The sequence below is a fragment of the Thalassophryne amazonica genome, chromosome 22, assembly GCF_902500255.1.
Source record: "Thalassophryne amazonica chromosome 22, fThaAma1.1, whole genome shotgun sequence".
Lineage (NCBI taxonomy): Eukaryota > Metazoa > Chordata > Actinopteri > Batrachoidiformes > Batrachoididae > Thalassophryne > Thalassophryne amazonica.
This window is the reverse complement of record NC_047124.1, coordinates 22,499,380-22,513,684: the sequence shown is the minus strand read 5'-3', so window position 1 is coordinate 22,513,684 and position 14,305 is coordinate 22,499,380. Positions and strand designations below refer to the sequence as shown.

General features: G+C 40.8%; 1 long non-coding RNA gene across 1 annotated transcript; it reads right to left on the bottom strand.

Annotated features, from left to right (window-relative positions):
* Nucleotides 1-2,814: 2,814 nt before the first annotated feature.
* LOC117504294 lies at nucleotides 2,815-3,392 on the bottom strand. Its single transcript, XR_004558758.1, has 3 exons — nucleotides 3,169-3,392; nucleotides 3,019-3,075; nucleotides 2,815-2,901 (listed from the first exon to the last, which is right to left on the bottom strand). It is a non-coding gene; the product is annotated as an uncharacterized LOC117504294 (long non-coding RNA).
* Between the last annotated feature and the right edge of the window lie 10,913 nt (nucleotides 3,393-14,305).

Here is a 14,305-nt window from a genome sequence, read left to right as displayed (position 1 = left end):
CTGTAAATCTGACCAGCAAACTGAACACGATTTGTATCCAAGGCACTTGTGAAATGCAAATGTGGACTTTGCTAAGAAGATCTGCAAGCAACAAAAATGTTATACAAGCACAACATGAAGTTTCTGTTGAACCGAACAAGAATGAGACGGAGTTAACGCTACTTTGTTTCTCTCCCCCCTTGGAGAGCTCGCTCTACCCCTGCTTTCACTTCTGAGACATCCGCTAAGTATCCACCCTCATCACGCCAATATTAAAAAGCTTAGCTGACGACGGTTTTTCAAGTAAATTAGAGAAAACAAAATCTCTCCGATTAGTCAATTAAGTGACACATTAACTCGAGACTTAATTAAAAGATAGCGGGGCATACAGTCTTTAAGGATATAGAGAGGCGACGGAGTGTTTAAACAGCGGATTGAACAAATGGCACTTATTAAAAATTTGACTGCGAGTCACTTGACACCTCGCATATCCCCTGCACCTTGAGCTACATAAACAGAGTGTCAGATCCCTGGGTTCCCGCTATGCAAATCTCAGGGATGAGGAAAGGAGAGGTAGCACACTCATCCAACAGCATCCCTCCACCAAACACCGAGATGCCCTCCCACGATTGGGGGGCGGGATTTAGAAACGTTTTGGAAGACATTGCAAGAGATTCTCCAGCCTACTCAGTGGTGATTAGCAGCGTTTTTGGAAGCCGGAGTGGAAAATTTAGGTCAGAAAATAAGCAAAAGTTTCAAAGCGGATCTCAAGAAGCAAATTTATTCTCGCAAACAGAAACGGGTGCCAAGGCTGTGTGTGCTCAAGTGCCGTGCCGACCGATCGCAGTTCGGGGGGGGGGGGGGGGGGGAGCATCTTTAATTAAACCTTTTGTTCTTCCAAAACGACACACACACACACACACAAAAGTGGAGCCAGACAGGCAAAAAGACAGTTATTGTGTCAGAGTGCCGAGAGTGAAGAGCGAGGTACACTAAAACATCACAGTTCAGTGCTCGTGTTGAAGTCGCCTGCGTCACATTCTATCCAGAACAATGCGACAGCTGACAGCTCACACCCGAGAATTATCACGCTAAACTGAATTATTTCTGCCACATGTTAATTTATTAACAACCTGCGCATGCTCTAATGTAGCCTGCATTTGCATATACATTTTTAACCTGCGAGCTGGAGCGTCTTGAATATTCTTCTGCGGGGGGTTGCAGAAGGAGTGAGAATATTTCAAACCCCCCTTTTTTTTGATGCACCACGTTAGAACTTTGAAGAATGGACTGGGAAGGGTGGGGTGGGGGACGATGAGAAAGACACATAAATCTCACACATGTCCGTAGGGCACATATTCTTTAAGGGCAGATATCTGCACTTCATCACTTGGCAACATATGAAATGTGGCGTCTCCGATCTGAAGCCGCCTCCTCTTCGCGCGCTCTATCTCAAAGAGGCACCTACGAGTGCTTTCTGATGGCTTCAAACTTGTCGGGTTGGCTTGTTTAGACGTCTCCTCAGGACTTTTCCGTTAAAGAAGTGCAAACATACCGTATTAATAAGAACCAATGAACTATTCATATTTGGCTTCAATACACATGATGAAATATGCAACTGTGAAGATGTTCAGATTTGTAGTTCGAACATTCTAATAGTCAACTCGGTGCCAAGTTAAATGTTTGCATTTTTAAGACGGTGCTGTGATTACAATCTGGGCAAAAAAAGGAGCAAAATGTAGAAGGCGTGGGACTTGTCGCAACAGAACATTTTCAAGTAGTGCAAAATTTTTAATTACAGCAATCTAGTCAATTAAGATTTACATATATTTGGCCATATTGGCATAGATTCAATGAGGCGTTTCCAACATTTTATTGAGTCTTTGCTATGAACAATGGCCAGTGAGTGTAAATTTGCAGGCATATGAACTTATGATTGTGAAAATACCATAAGAAGTTAACTTCGAGGAGTTTGCCATCCAGTTTGTTAGCAAGATCAGTGAAAATGAAGTAATTTGGAGTTTGTTTTTTCCTCCAGTGCGTAGGACTTAGTGGCATCTAATGATGAGGTTGCAGATCGCATTATGCCGTCACCTGCCTGTCACGAGTTTGTTTACCTTCATGTTTTCGCTTCTTTCTTTAGCAACAGGGTTTCATGCTTTACAATAACGGACAGATGGTTATGAATGCTATATTCTATTTCTGCAGAATGCAGTAAAGCAGTTGTGTCAGGAAGGTTATCTGGCGCAAAACGTCTCCCAAATCGAAATGCTAACCACCACTGGATCCATTGTAGTGACCAAGACGCTCAGAAATAATCAGAAAAGCAATTATATATATATATATATATATATATATATATATATATATATATATATATATGACCACTTAGTGTAGGGATATGAAAAAGAGCCAGCTGATGCTGAGCAATAAATAAATAATAATGAATCTGATAACTTAAAAAGAACAGATGCAATCATATTATACATCTCCAAATTAAAAGTGTATATAATGAGGATAAACGGACTAAAATTTCATTAACTGTGATGTGCCAAATCAATACAAAAAGCAACTTTGTTTTGGTCATGTAATATCCCAAATCTGTTTGCCGCCTGCTGGACATGTCCAGGCTCGTTTCAGAGAATATATATCATCACGAGTAGGTGTGGTTGAAGTTACATATAGTTTAAAATTAGCTTGTTTGCCTGTTTCTTTCATTTCCAAAGCCCAGGTCTGGTGGCCACTGAGGCTGCTACTGCTTGTGACTTATTTTCTTGAAATAAAGTTGCTTGGTTGTGTAGTAATGTGTTAGGGAGCAATTACCAAACTGGAACTGAACCTTCAAATAAAGCACATTTTAATTTACACCTCAAGAAATCTTCTTCCACGTGTGGGTAGAAACAGGTGTTGTCGATGCAACGCCTGCAAACAAAAGAAGCGATCCAAAACATGCAAATATGTGTGAAATTGAAGCAGATGAAACAATTAAGAAAGTCTGACAGGCAAACAAACACACAGCAGCAAAGAATAACAGCTCACTTGTTTATGTTGTGCTGCTTGTGACGGAGGGATTCTTTGTGGAAACGATCCAGACAACTGCTCAGAAAGCTTACAATAAAACACCTCTGACAAATAATTATTACTTTGGCTCTATGTGTAAGGTAAAAAGAGAAGCAATTTAAAGTTTACCTCTATCGACTTCGGAAAACACTCATCGTTGTTTGATCTTGTGTTGTCAGAGTCAGAACATCTCTGAGTGCGTGTCTTCAGCTGTCAGTCATGTTAACTCAATGTGAAGACGTTTCTCCAAGCAGAAGGCTGAGGTTTGTATTTGCTGTGATAACTGATATTTTTAAGACCTTGATATGTGATTTCATCGTCTGTGGACAGCAGAAAGATGCAATCTCTTTGCTCTTGTCCGGGTGAGGCGGTTGGTAAAGCCCATATATACTGGACAAAGCCTTTGATGCTCAAATGGGGCGGCTCTAAATGTCGCCGTCTTAGCAGTGCCCAATTCCACCAAACTCCCAGACAACCTGCAAACAGGTAAAGGAGTGGTGCATGGACAAGACCAACATGACCTAAGCAGGATGGATCAAGCCCGAACAGGCCCATCTACCTCAAAGTTACCAAGCTAGCTCGTGCTAACTGGGTAGGTTCACCTGAATTCAGTCAACTGAGTAATATTTCTGACATACTGGTTGATTAAAAACTATGATTGGCATATTGCCTCTATAACCACAGCACTATCGCCGTAGCTAACATCACCAAACTATTAAAACCTGCTAATTAGCATGTAAGATGCTTAAAAAAAAAAAAAAAAAAAAAAAATCACCAACACTAAAATTTCACTCAGTGGAAATCCTGGAGCACTGACTTCTTAGATGATCTGTTACTGCAAATAATTGCACCGGAAGCCGTATTACGCTGAATTTGAAATAGCATGCACAGAAAGGACAAACTCGGTTCAGTCCACAGGTGGCCAATACAAGTGGAACCCTGAACCTGGCACGCTTGCTGGGGAGGGGTGCCACAGTTTCTACAAGGTTTAACTTATCTCAAATGTCCATTCAAGGAATTGCAGGTTTGGCATTTCAACATTGCCTTCATTTTTCAGCAGTGGAGGTAATGGCGGTAAAAATGCATGTATCTGTGATGCAGGAAATGTACAAGGACAGTGTGACACTGAAATGGAGGTGGTATTGAATCAAGTATCGGCTCTGAGCCCTTTCTTATTTAACCTGGTGATGGAGAAATTTACCAGCAAAATCACACAGGGGTCTCCATGGACTATGATGTTTGAAGATGACATTGTGATCTGTAGTAAGAGATATGACTGAGATAAGCTTTAGGAGGTGGAGGTACGCTCTGGAGAGAAAGGGAATGAAAACCAGTGAAAGCAAGACAGGATTAGAGCTGGTGACTGAATATTTGTTTAAATACTTGGGGTCAGCCGTTCAAAGTTGTAATGTCATAGAAAGGGAGAGAGTGCAGGCAGGGTAGAGTGGGTGGGTAGAGTTGTGACACCAGATATTGAATGGCAATTAGAGATGGTGGTGCAAACAAAAAAGCAGGAGGTGAAGCTGGAAGTGGATTCTGTGATCTTCCTTGGGATTGATAAGGATGGACAGGATTAGGAATGGGCACCTCAGAAGGACAGAGCAGGTAGGATGGTTTGGAGACAAAGTGACCGAGGTGAGACTGAGATGGTTTATTTGTTTGCAGAGGAGGGATGTAGGGAATTTTGGGAGAAGGATACCAAGGATGGAACTGTCAGGCAGGAGAACAGAAAGAGGAGGTTTGTGCCTGTGGTGAGGGAGGACATGCAGGTGGTTGGTGGACAAAAAACAGCAGCCAGGGTAGAACAGAGATGGCTGATTGGATTTTCTGACAAAACTAACCTTGTTATTGTGGTGTTTGTCAGTGCAATAATCAAACAATTACCTCAACCCAAACATCCAAGTGTTCATCATTAAGCAAAGCCCATAAACAACATGCTGCACTGGGTAAAAATCAGAAAAAATGCAAATCAAGTGATTGTTCTCACTATAAAACCACCGCCGTGCATGCCTGGTCAAAAGTACTGTAACTGAACGAGTACGCCTGTCAAACAACCTGCCAATCACCCGCAAGATCCCGATGACTGGAGGCCAGCGCAGCCCTTGTTCATTTATGTGATGTTAAGAATAAACAATTAAAAGTACCGCTCGCGAGACCGCAACACGTCCACATCGGAAAATGACATGTAACAATGATGACATCTAATTTATAGTTCAAGGAGCGTGCGCAAGCAAATAAACAGGCATCCCTGGTATTCACGTCACTCTCAATTTGTCTTCAGTACGGCCCATTGGCTTCCCGACAGACGGGCGGAAGGAAAATAAGTTGAAAGTGTTCAACTTGGGGCTGATGTCTTATTTACAGGACCAGGACCTCAGATTCCATTGCCCTCTCCAGTTGATCTGAAAACAAGGGAAAGAAAAAAAAAAAAAAAAAAAAAAAAAAAAAAAAAAAAAAAAAAAAACACACACACCACACAAACAGAGGCCTCAACAAAAATACCTGACTTACGTGTACAGCTCCAGATGGTGCCTCTGAACATGGGGGGATGTTTCCTTCATTGTCGGGGAAGAAAGGAAACAGCTTGAAAACACCTTCTCACCTCGTTTTCCTGGTTTTTATTTATTTTTTCTCCCAGGCATATTTTGTCAGCATGGCACACCGGGGAACCTTTGAACCTCACCCCGTTCAAGCTTCTCCGGGCGACGCTATCATGATCTCGCTAACTGCGGCGTGTTATCCTTGCATCACCGTGGCGATGCCTCCAGGTAACAACATGAGAAGCAGTCGGCGACCCGTGTAGCGCAGCAAAGCTTTAGCAAAAGGGGGTCTTTAAATATTTAAGGTGGGCGCGCAATCACACGTTGTTACTCGAACAAGAGGGGAACAAAGAATACAAATCTTACACTTGGAAACAATTTACATGTCATTGCTGAAACTAATGTAGTTTCATGTGGAAATACAAACTGTGACACTATAAAAATAGTGTAGAAATTTTACTAAAGGGCGGGGGGAGCATTCTGTCACCGCTGAAGCAATCTGCATGCACTTTGCTATCTCCATGTTTGCATGCACATTAATATTTTTGTGAGAGAAATAAGCAAACAAATAGCCCGAACTGTGAGACAGTGGGCTTGTTCGTCCTCTTGTAACAGTCAATTAACAGTTCTCAGGTAATGACCCTATTTGCATTGTAAACCAGGCCCGTGTGAGGAGGCTAATGGGGCCAATACCTGAGGAGATTAATTGAAAGTGACATCGCCTGAACTTTTTTTTTTCCAAGAACAGCCCACTGAAAAATAGTCTCATCTTATTTTAATGTCATGCTACAAATCCAAACAGTGAGGTCAAGTCCTTTCAAACTCAAGTGAGGCAGAGGAGAAAAGGTACACTGGAGTGCAAAAGTAGGTATTTAGTCATGTTTGAAGTGCTGAGCTTTCCCGTTGTGTTGCAGTTAATTGTATAGATCAGTAAAGATGGGTAATATTTTCATTTCTGTGAAATGTTAACATTAAATGCAAATAGGGTGTTACAAAACAATTGCAGTATCATATTAATCTCGAACAAAATAATTTTTGTCTGTATTTATTGGATATTCTAGACATCACCCTTTAACACAACCTGTTCTGCTAACAGTCAAAGTGTCCTGTCAGCAGTGGCTAATACAACCCCTGGCAAAAAATTATGGAATCACCGGCGTCGGAGGATGTTCATTCAGTTGTTTAATTTTGTAGAAATAAAGCAGATCACAGACATGACACAAAACTAAAGTCATTTCAAATGGCAACTTTCTGGCTTTAAGAAACACTATAAGAAATCAGGAAAAATAATTGTGGCAGTCAGTAACGGTTACTTTTTAGACCAAGCAGAGGAAAAAAATATGGAATCACTCAATTCTGAGGAAAAAATTATGGAATCATGAAAAACAAAAGAACGCTCCAACACATCACTAATATTTTGTTGCACCACCTCTGGCTTTTATAACAGCTTGTAGTCTCTGAGGCATGGACGTAATGAGTGACAAACAGTACTCTTCATCAATCTGGCTCCAACTTTCTCTGATTGCTGTTGCCAGATCAGCTTTGCAGGTTGGAGCCTTGTCATGGACCATTTTCTTCAACTTCCACCAAAGATTTTCAATTGGATTAAGATCCGGACTATTTGCAGGCCATGACATTGACCCTATGTGTCTTTTTGCAAGGAATGTTTTCAGTTTTTGCTCTATGGCAAGATGCATTATCATCTTGAAAAATGATTTCATCATCCCCAAACATCCTTTCAATTGATGGGATAAGAAAAGTGTCCAAAATATCAGCGTAAACTTGTGCATTTATTGATGATGTAATGACAGCCATCTCCCCAGTGCCTTTATCTGACATGCAGCCCCATATCATCAATGACTGTGGAAATTTACATGTTCTCTTCAGGCAGTCATCTTTATAAATCTCATTGGAACTGCACCAAACAAAGGTTCCAGCATCATCACCTTACCCAATGCAGATTCGAGATTCATCACTGAATATGACTTTCATCCAGTCATCCACAGTCCACGATTGCTTTTCCTTAGCCCACTGTAAACCTTGTTTTTTTCTGTTTAGGTGTTAATGATGGCTTTCGTTTAGCTTTTCTGTATGTAAATCCCATTTCCTTTAGGCGGTTTCTTACAGTTTGGTCACAGATGTTGACTCCAGTTTCCTCCCATTCATTCCTCATTTGTTTTGTTGTGCATTTTCGATTTTTGAGACATACTGCTTTAAGTTTTCTGTCTTGACGCTTTGATGTCTTCCTTGGTCTACCAGTATGTTTGCCTTTAACAACCTTCCCATGTTTGTATTTGGTCCAGAGTTTAGACACAGCTGACTGTGAACAACCAACATCTTTTGCAACATTGTGTGATGATTTACCCTCTTTTAAGAGCTTGATAATCTTCTCCTTTGTTTCAATTGACATATCTCATGTTGGAGCCATGATTCATGTCAGTCCACTTGGTGCAACAGCTCTCCAAGGTGTGATCACTCCTTTTTAGATGCAGACTAACAAGCAGATCTGATTTGATGCAGGTGTTAGTTTTGGGGATGAAAATTTACAGGGTGATTCCATAATTTATTCCTCAGAATTAAGTGAGTCCACATTTTTTTCCCTCTGCTTGGTCTAAAAAAGTAACCGTTACTGACTGCCACAATTATTTTTCCTGATTTCTTATAGTGTTTCTTAAAGCCAGAAAGTTGCCATTTGAAATGACTTTAGTTTTGTGTCATGTCTGTGATCTGCTTTTTTTCTACAAAATTAAACAATTGAATGAACATCCTCCGAGGCCGATGATGCCATAATTATTGCCAGGGGTTGTATTTGCTTTGGGTGGCACAGTGGTGTAGCGGTTAGCACTGGTGCCTCACAGCAAGAAGGTCTTGGGATCACATCCTGTCTGGTACTGTGGAGTTTGTGCGCTCTCCCTGTGTGTCGGCCAGTTCATTACTCTTCTCTACATCTGGAGTTGGTCCCTGGGCGCTGGACTGTGACTGCCCACTGCTCGTAGAGGTTGGATTGTTGGTATAATACCTGTAAATAATACGTTTTATCGCCAGTTTTCTTCAGACAAGTCAGGGGATGGATACATGAACATTTCCAAATCACTGAATATGTAATGGACTTTATTTACATCAGTTATGAAGAAATACAAACAGAATGGCACTCTATGGTAAATCTGTGTGGAGTAGACAGTTCTCAAAAACTTGAGTGACTGTGCAAGAAGGAGAAGAGTGAGGAAAGCCACCAAGACACACAGACAACCCAGAAGTTATAGGCTTCTGTGGCTGTGACTGGAGAAATTCTGCATAGTGCATGCTTGTCCAAAAAGAAGACCTGAAAGTTCAGCTACAATTTGCCAGAAGGTACATCTGAGATGCAAGCTTAGATTTTATGTTTTGGTGAAAGAAATGCGTTCAACTTTGTTCACTGGAAAGCCTTAAATTCGGACCTAGTACATTCCAAGCAGGATAGGTCCGACATCCCAGTTTTCTGGAACGCAGCACAGGTTCTAGGTTTGGCCAATGGAAGACCAAGAAAGGCAGGTGGAGCCGATCTGAGCAAGTTGCAATAGAATCACCAACAGTAATTCCGACACTCCTCTAGGATCTGCTGAAAATACAGTACTAAAGACATCCAGTCTTCACTTTCACTGGTTAGCAAACAAATTTCACAACCATACACTGAGACAGGAAGAACCAGGACCCTACAAAGGTACCAGCATCACCAAGGGACCTCATGACTCCAGAAACTCTTCCAGGTGCCTCTTGATCTCACAGGTTGAGGACTCTGAGACGTGAATGTTGCTGCAGAGATAAGTTAATCTCTTTGACAGCTTCAACACTTTCACAGCACACATATATACTTCTGATGGCAGAGTCCAGGAAGTCATTCAAAGCCTGGATCTTCGACTTGATCTAGGACAATCACAAACCCAAGTAATCAGTCTCCATTATTGCAGAACTGTACAGCTGCTTCTTCCCCCCCCCCTTCATTCAATGCCACAGCAAAAGCAGGAATTTGATCTCAAGGCCAAAAGCAAGAAACATTTATTTTCTACGAGAACGAGACATATCTCACCCAACTGAGCAGAAAGGAGGGAAGGACAGACGGGTGACTACACAGCACACTGGAGGTGGCCACATCTACACGGTTATTTAATATGGTAAGATAAATGACCTTGAGATGAGAGAAGTGTTGGATTTCTCCCCAGACGGCAAACAGAAACAATGGAGCCCTCCTAATTGTGACATTACAATCCAGCACACAGGCAGTGATCAGAGAGGGATTGATTAGACGAGTGGAAAGGTGGACGACTTTGTGAAAAGGTCACTGCATACTCCACCTGACGTTTTAATATTTTCAGTCATCCATTCGCCTGCATGAATGTGGAAGTGTAAGAAAGGAGAAAAGTGGAACTCCTGTGTGATTACAGATATTGTGAACAGTGGATTTTTTTTCCCAAGGCATTAGTGAAATAAATGGTAATTTCCCAGGGCCAGGGTGTATCCAGGCAGAAAATGATAAAAAGGAAATAAAGAAAGAATGAAGGGAGTCTCTTCCTTTCTGCTCTTACAGCGGGGGGGCTGACGTGTAGGTTAATTGAGGGGTTAACAGGGAGCGGTGTCAGTTGAAGGTCAGATGACTGTTCCAACCAGCAGGAGGTCCCTGCTCCCCAACAACCCCGGCCATGTTTTCACAGTACAGCCAATGTTGCCACGAGGCGAGCGACCCGGATAACAGAGGAATGAGGTGCGAGGTTACAGAGGTGGCTATCACGAAACGTGCACCTTCTCTGCAGAAAATAAGGAAAAAATAATCGTCAAAGAGGTTTTCAGAAGAGACGGTCTGAGCCAGATGTAATCCGGATTCCTTTTTCAGTCGCATAGCATTCAGACGTGTTTTCAAATCTGGCTCACGCGTCCAAATTCAATCTAGCTCAAGCTGAACTTCCGCTTCTTGTGTTGTAATGCTTCAACTTGCTGTTCCTCATCTTGCCACGGCACTGGCTTGCCATCTTCTCATAGCCATGGTTGTTAGTACAGCAGCAAAGTGCTTGAATACATTCTGATTCCGATACATTCCGCCCAACTTGTTTTGTATTTCCTGGTCTCCAGATTGTTTCACAGCCATCACCAAAGACAAACAAGATGCTATATAAAGTTTGAGCAACTGAATTAACTTTAGGATTCGGCAAGAGTTTGTGCAAGACCCAAATGATGACCACACAAAAGTATGATGATCCCTGATGTTGCCAAAATTCAATCCACATTTCCATTCATACCTCGGTGAATCTGGCTCAAATCCCACGTTCCATATGCGCTACCAAAATATCCCTTTAGAAACCATGTGGAAATTGCTTGTGTTCCTCACCTGAAAAATGCCAAAGAGAAGAAAAGATACTTTCATGTAATGAGATCAAGGTGCCAAGCAAGTTCACTCAGCTCTGGTGTACCTAACAATAGAGAGAAAATGTTGCACAGGATAAAGTGACGCGTGCAGTTAAGACCGCAGGATCAGAGACACTTATCAGAAATCAAAAATAAATGGTTTAATATCAAACTCAACACCGAAAAAGACAAACCTTTTATTTAGATGCATAACAGAAAATAATTTGAAATTACAATGTAATCATGAACTTTTATGCCAAAATCAGCCATGTTACGAATATCTGTCTGTCGCAAGTGTCTTTGTAGGTTTCAACACCAATGAAGCCACATGTCTGTTTCTAACTTGGCATAATTACTGAGTAATTGTTAATCTGATGAAATTAGGAATCTATGTGGAGGAAGATGCATGCTGTGATGGAAGCATTGCGCCAAAATTTGCAGCTTCCCTGTTCTACTGTGAGATTCTGCACAGTCAGAGCTGTGTGTATATTTACACACATTTCTAAGACATAACTGGGAATGATGTCACACCTGAAGTAAACGCGTTCCATTTTCCACACAACCGTTCAATAAGATGAACAGGTCCAAGATTCTGGAGGGTAAAGTGCTGAAAAAATATTCGGTGCAACACAGGCACCCTATGGATGGGGACATGTCCTCGGGCAGCAGCAGGACAATACTTTATGGACAATTTATTGAAGAACTAGACACAAACAAGACGAAATTGCAAAAAAAAAAAAAAAAAAAAAAATCATTAAAACTAAAACTTTTAGGACTGTTGCTGCTGGGAGGAGCCATGTTGGATTGTGAACGCTGGACTACATGGGGTTTGTACAAGTTGATGAGATGGAATTCCGACTTCATGTTGTTGTAACTTGGAAATTACAACCTCAGAGTACAAATGGAAGGCACCATAAGTACATGTTGGTCAATTCCACACTTTTCTTACGCACTACTTACATATGTATATGCATGGTTGATAAATAAGGACTGAATGGTTTGGTTTTCTTCCTCCCTGGACACATGGGGGGCCACTCCCACAAGGGCACATTCTAAACTTGAAGACATCGTTTGGTTGGTGCAGGCAATTCATTCTACACTAATAAACAAATGGCTTTAAACCTCATGCACACATTTTAAACAGACTGTAATTGTCAGCTAAAGCCCAAATAATGCAGTTTGAAAGAAAAACAACATTTCATTGGCAACATTTTATTGTAAAAAATGTTTTGAGATGGAGAAATAATACAAAACACTGATAAAATGACCTGTGGGGGCATGATATCAAGTGTAAAACACAGACAAGATGATACAATAACAAAGGAAAGCCTCTGTAGCTACGTGTGCTACAAACACTTTAGAATACTTCTTCACATTATATCATATTTCTTGACACTCATTAGCCTGTAACAAAATTATGGCTTGAGTTGTTCTTAAAGCTCGAGTTTTAGTCATGAGGTTTACTTTCAGTACTGATGCCTATCGGGCTTCCTAACACTTAATAATCACACGCCATTAAGATGAACGGCACATTATCTTTGTTAGCGTTAGGAAGGGACAGTTTTGTTTCCATCTAGGAAGACACTCTGAGGATGAGCATTAAGTGTGATCATTTCAACAACATCAAAGCGGATCTTCAAGAAAATAATCACCATGAAGTCATCCTCAGAAAAACAGAAAAAAAATTTAAATAAGAAAATCGCTTTTACCCTGCAATCATTCAACATGACAGTTCATGACCTTTTTTTTTTGGTATTTTGAGTCACTGAAAGTTGTGAGAGAAATCTGCTTACATGACAATGAGAATCATATTTATAAAGCTTTCTTACGCCGTTCCCCAAGAATACGTTCATAAAATATCACAGAAAAACACGTGTACCATGATAGCTAATATAACGGGAAGTTTCTGAAAAAATAGGTACACTTTGCATTTTATTAACATGGCAGAAAATTGAGCTTCTGGGTTATAAATGTATGTTACTTCCAGTTAATCCACAGCTTCAAACACCAAGTAAACCACGCAGTGTGAGAAGAGTGCTTTTTTAATGTTCTCATAGACATGTGGTTCCCAAAGTGTGTGTCAGAACTTCATGAGGCAAACTGATTCATATGATGGGGAACTAGGGGTGGGAGATATGACCCAAAAATTAATATCATGGTATTTTTCACTTTTGGATGGCAGTATTATATCACAGTATTACTGGTTTTTCCCAGTATGAACCCTTTAATAATTATCTTAGGCTAGTATCTCACTGGGCTGCATCTGTTGGTGAGTCGTTAGAGACACATATTTGTGAAAAAATACACAAAGTAGCAACAATTTTCACTTTAAATCACTCCTTGTCCACACCGATATGGAATTTTCCCAATAAAATCTTTTTCTTTGTCATTTTCAAAAAGTGTTCAGTAAACACGGCACCATTTCAAAAAATATCTGAATCCACACAAAAACGCCAAAAACTCTGTAGTACATATGCAAGGCTGTATTTGGTGCTGTAACACTTCCACAGAAAACAGAGAAGACGTGTGTATTAGGCAAGCGAATCTCATCACTGACAACAATTCGATACGCACTTCGATACACTACCAGCGAAACGATACATATAGCAATACATGACGATACAATGCAATACAATTCACCCCTGTTCCCGATTAGAGACTTGATATGTATTTGATGGCGATTCAATTCCTCACAATGCAATATGATTAAAGATGGTTACTGACAAGATTTTAATCGATATCAATACCATTATCGATTCCGCTTATCGATCCGATCCTTTATTGATTCCATTATCAATACCTCTTGTGAATTTTCTGCGTACTAAAAGTAGGCTTTACAGGTTTTCTATGTCAACAACATTTTATTGAGTCTTAAAGTAAATAAACATGAAATTGGTCACTGGACCCTTCATCTCTGGACATAAATAAAAATCAATAAAATATGAACATGGTCACTGGATCCTTGATGTACATGATGGATCCTTGCTCTCTGGACAGAAATAGAAAAAGAAAAAAATCTGTAGTTCTTGCCAAAAGCATTTTCTTTCACATATTGACACAAATGTAACTCCACAGACTCTGAGCTGAGCTCTTTCAGCTGGCTGCTGCTGCACGTCAGGATGTCATTCATAAAAAACAGAGGACGTCTCATTGGGGGGGGGGGGGGGGGGGGGGGGGTCATTTAGTGTCGAATCAGTCACAAGTTAACTTCATAAGTCACCAACTCCTCACAAAGTTGTCTCACATTTTCTGCACTTTTCTGACTTGCGAAAACTAAATTCAGAAGTGTTTGAGACGCGCGCAATGACTCTGACTATATCAAGAGAAAATCTATCATGTGACTTGTTTTT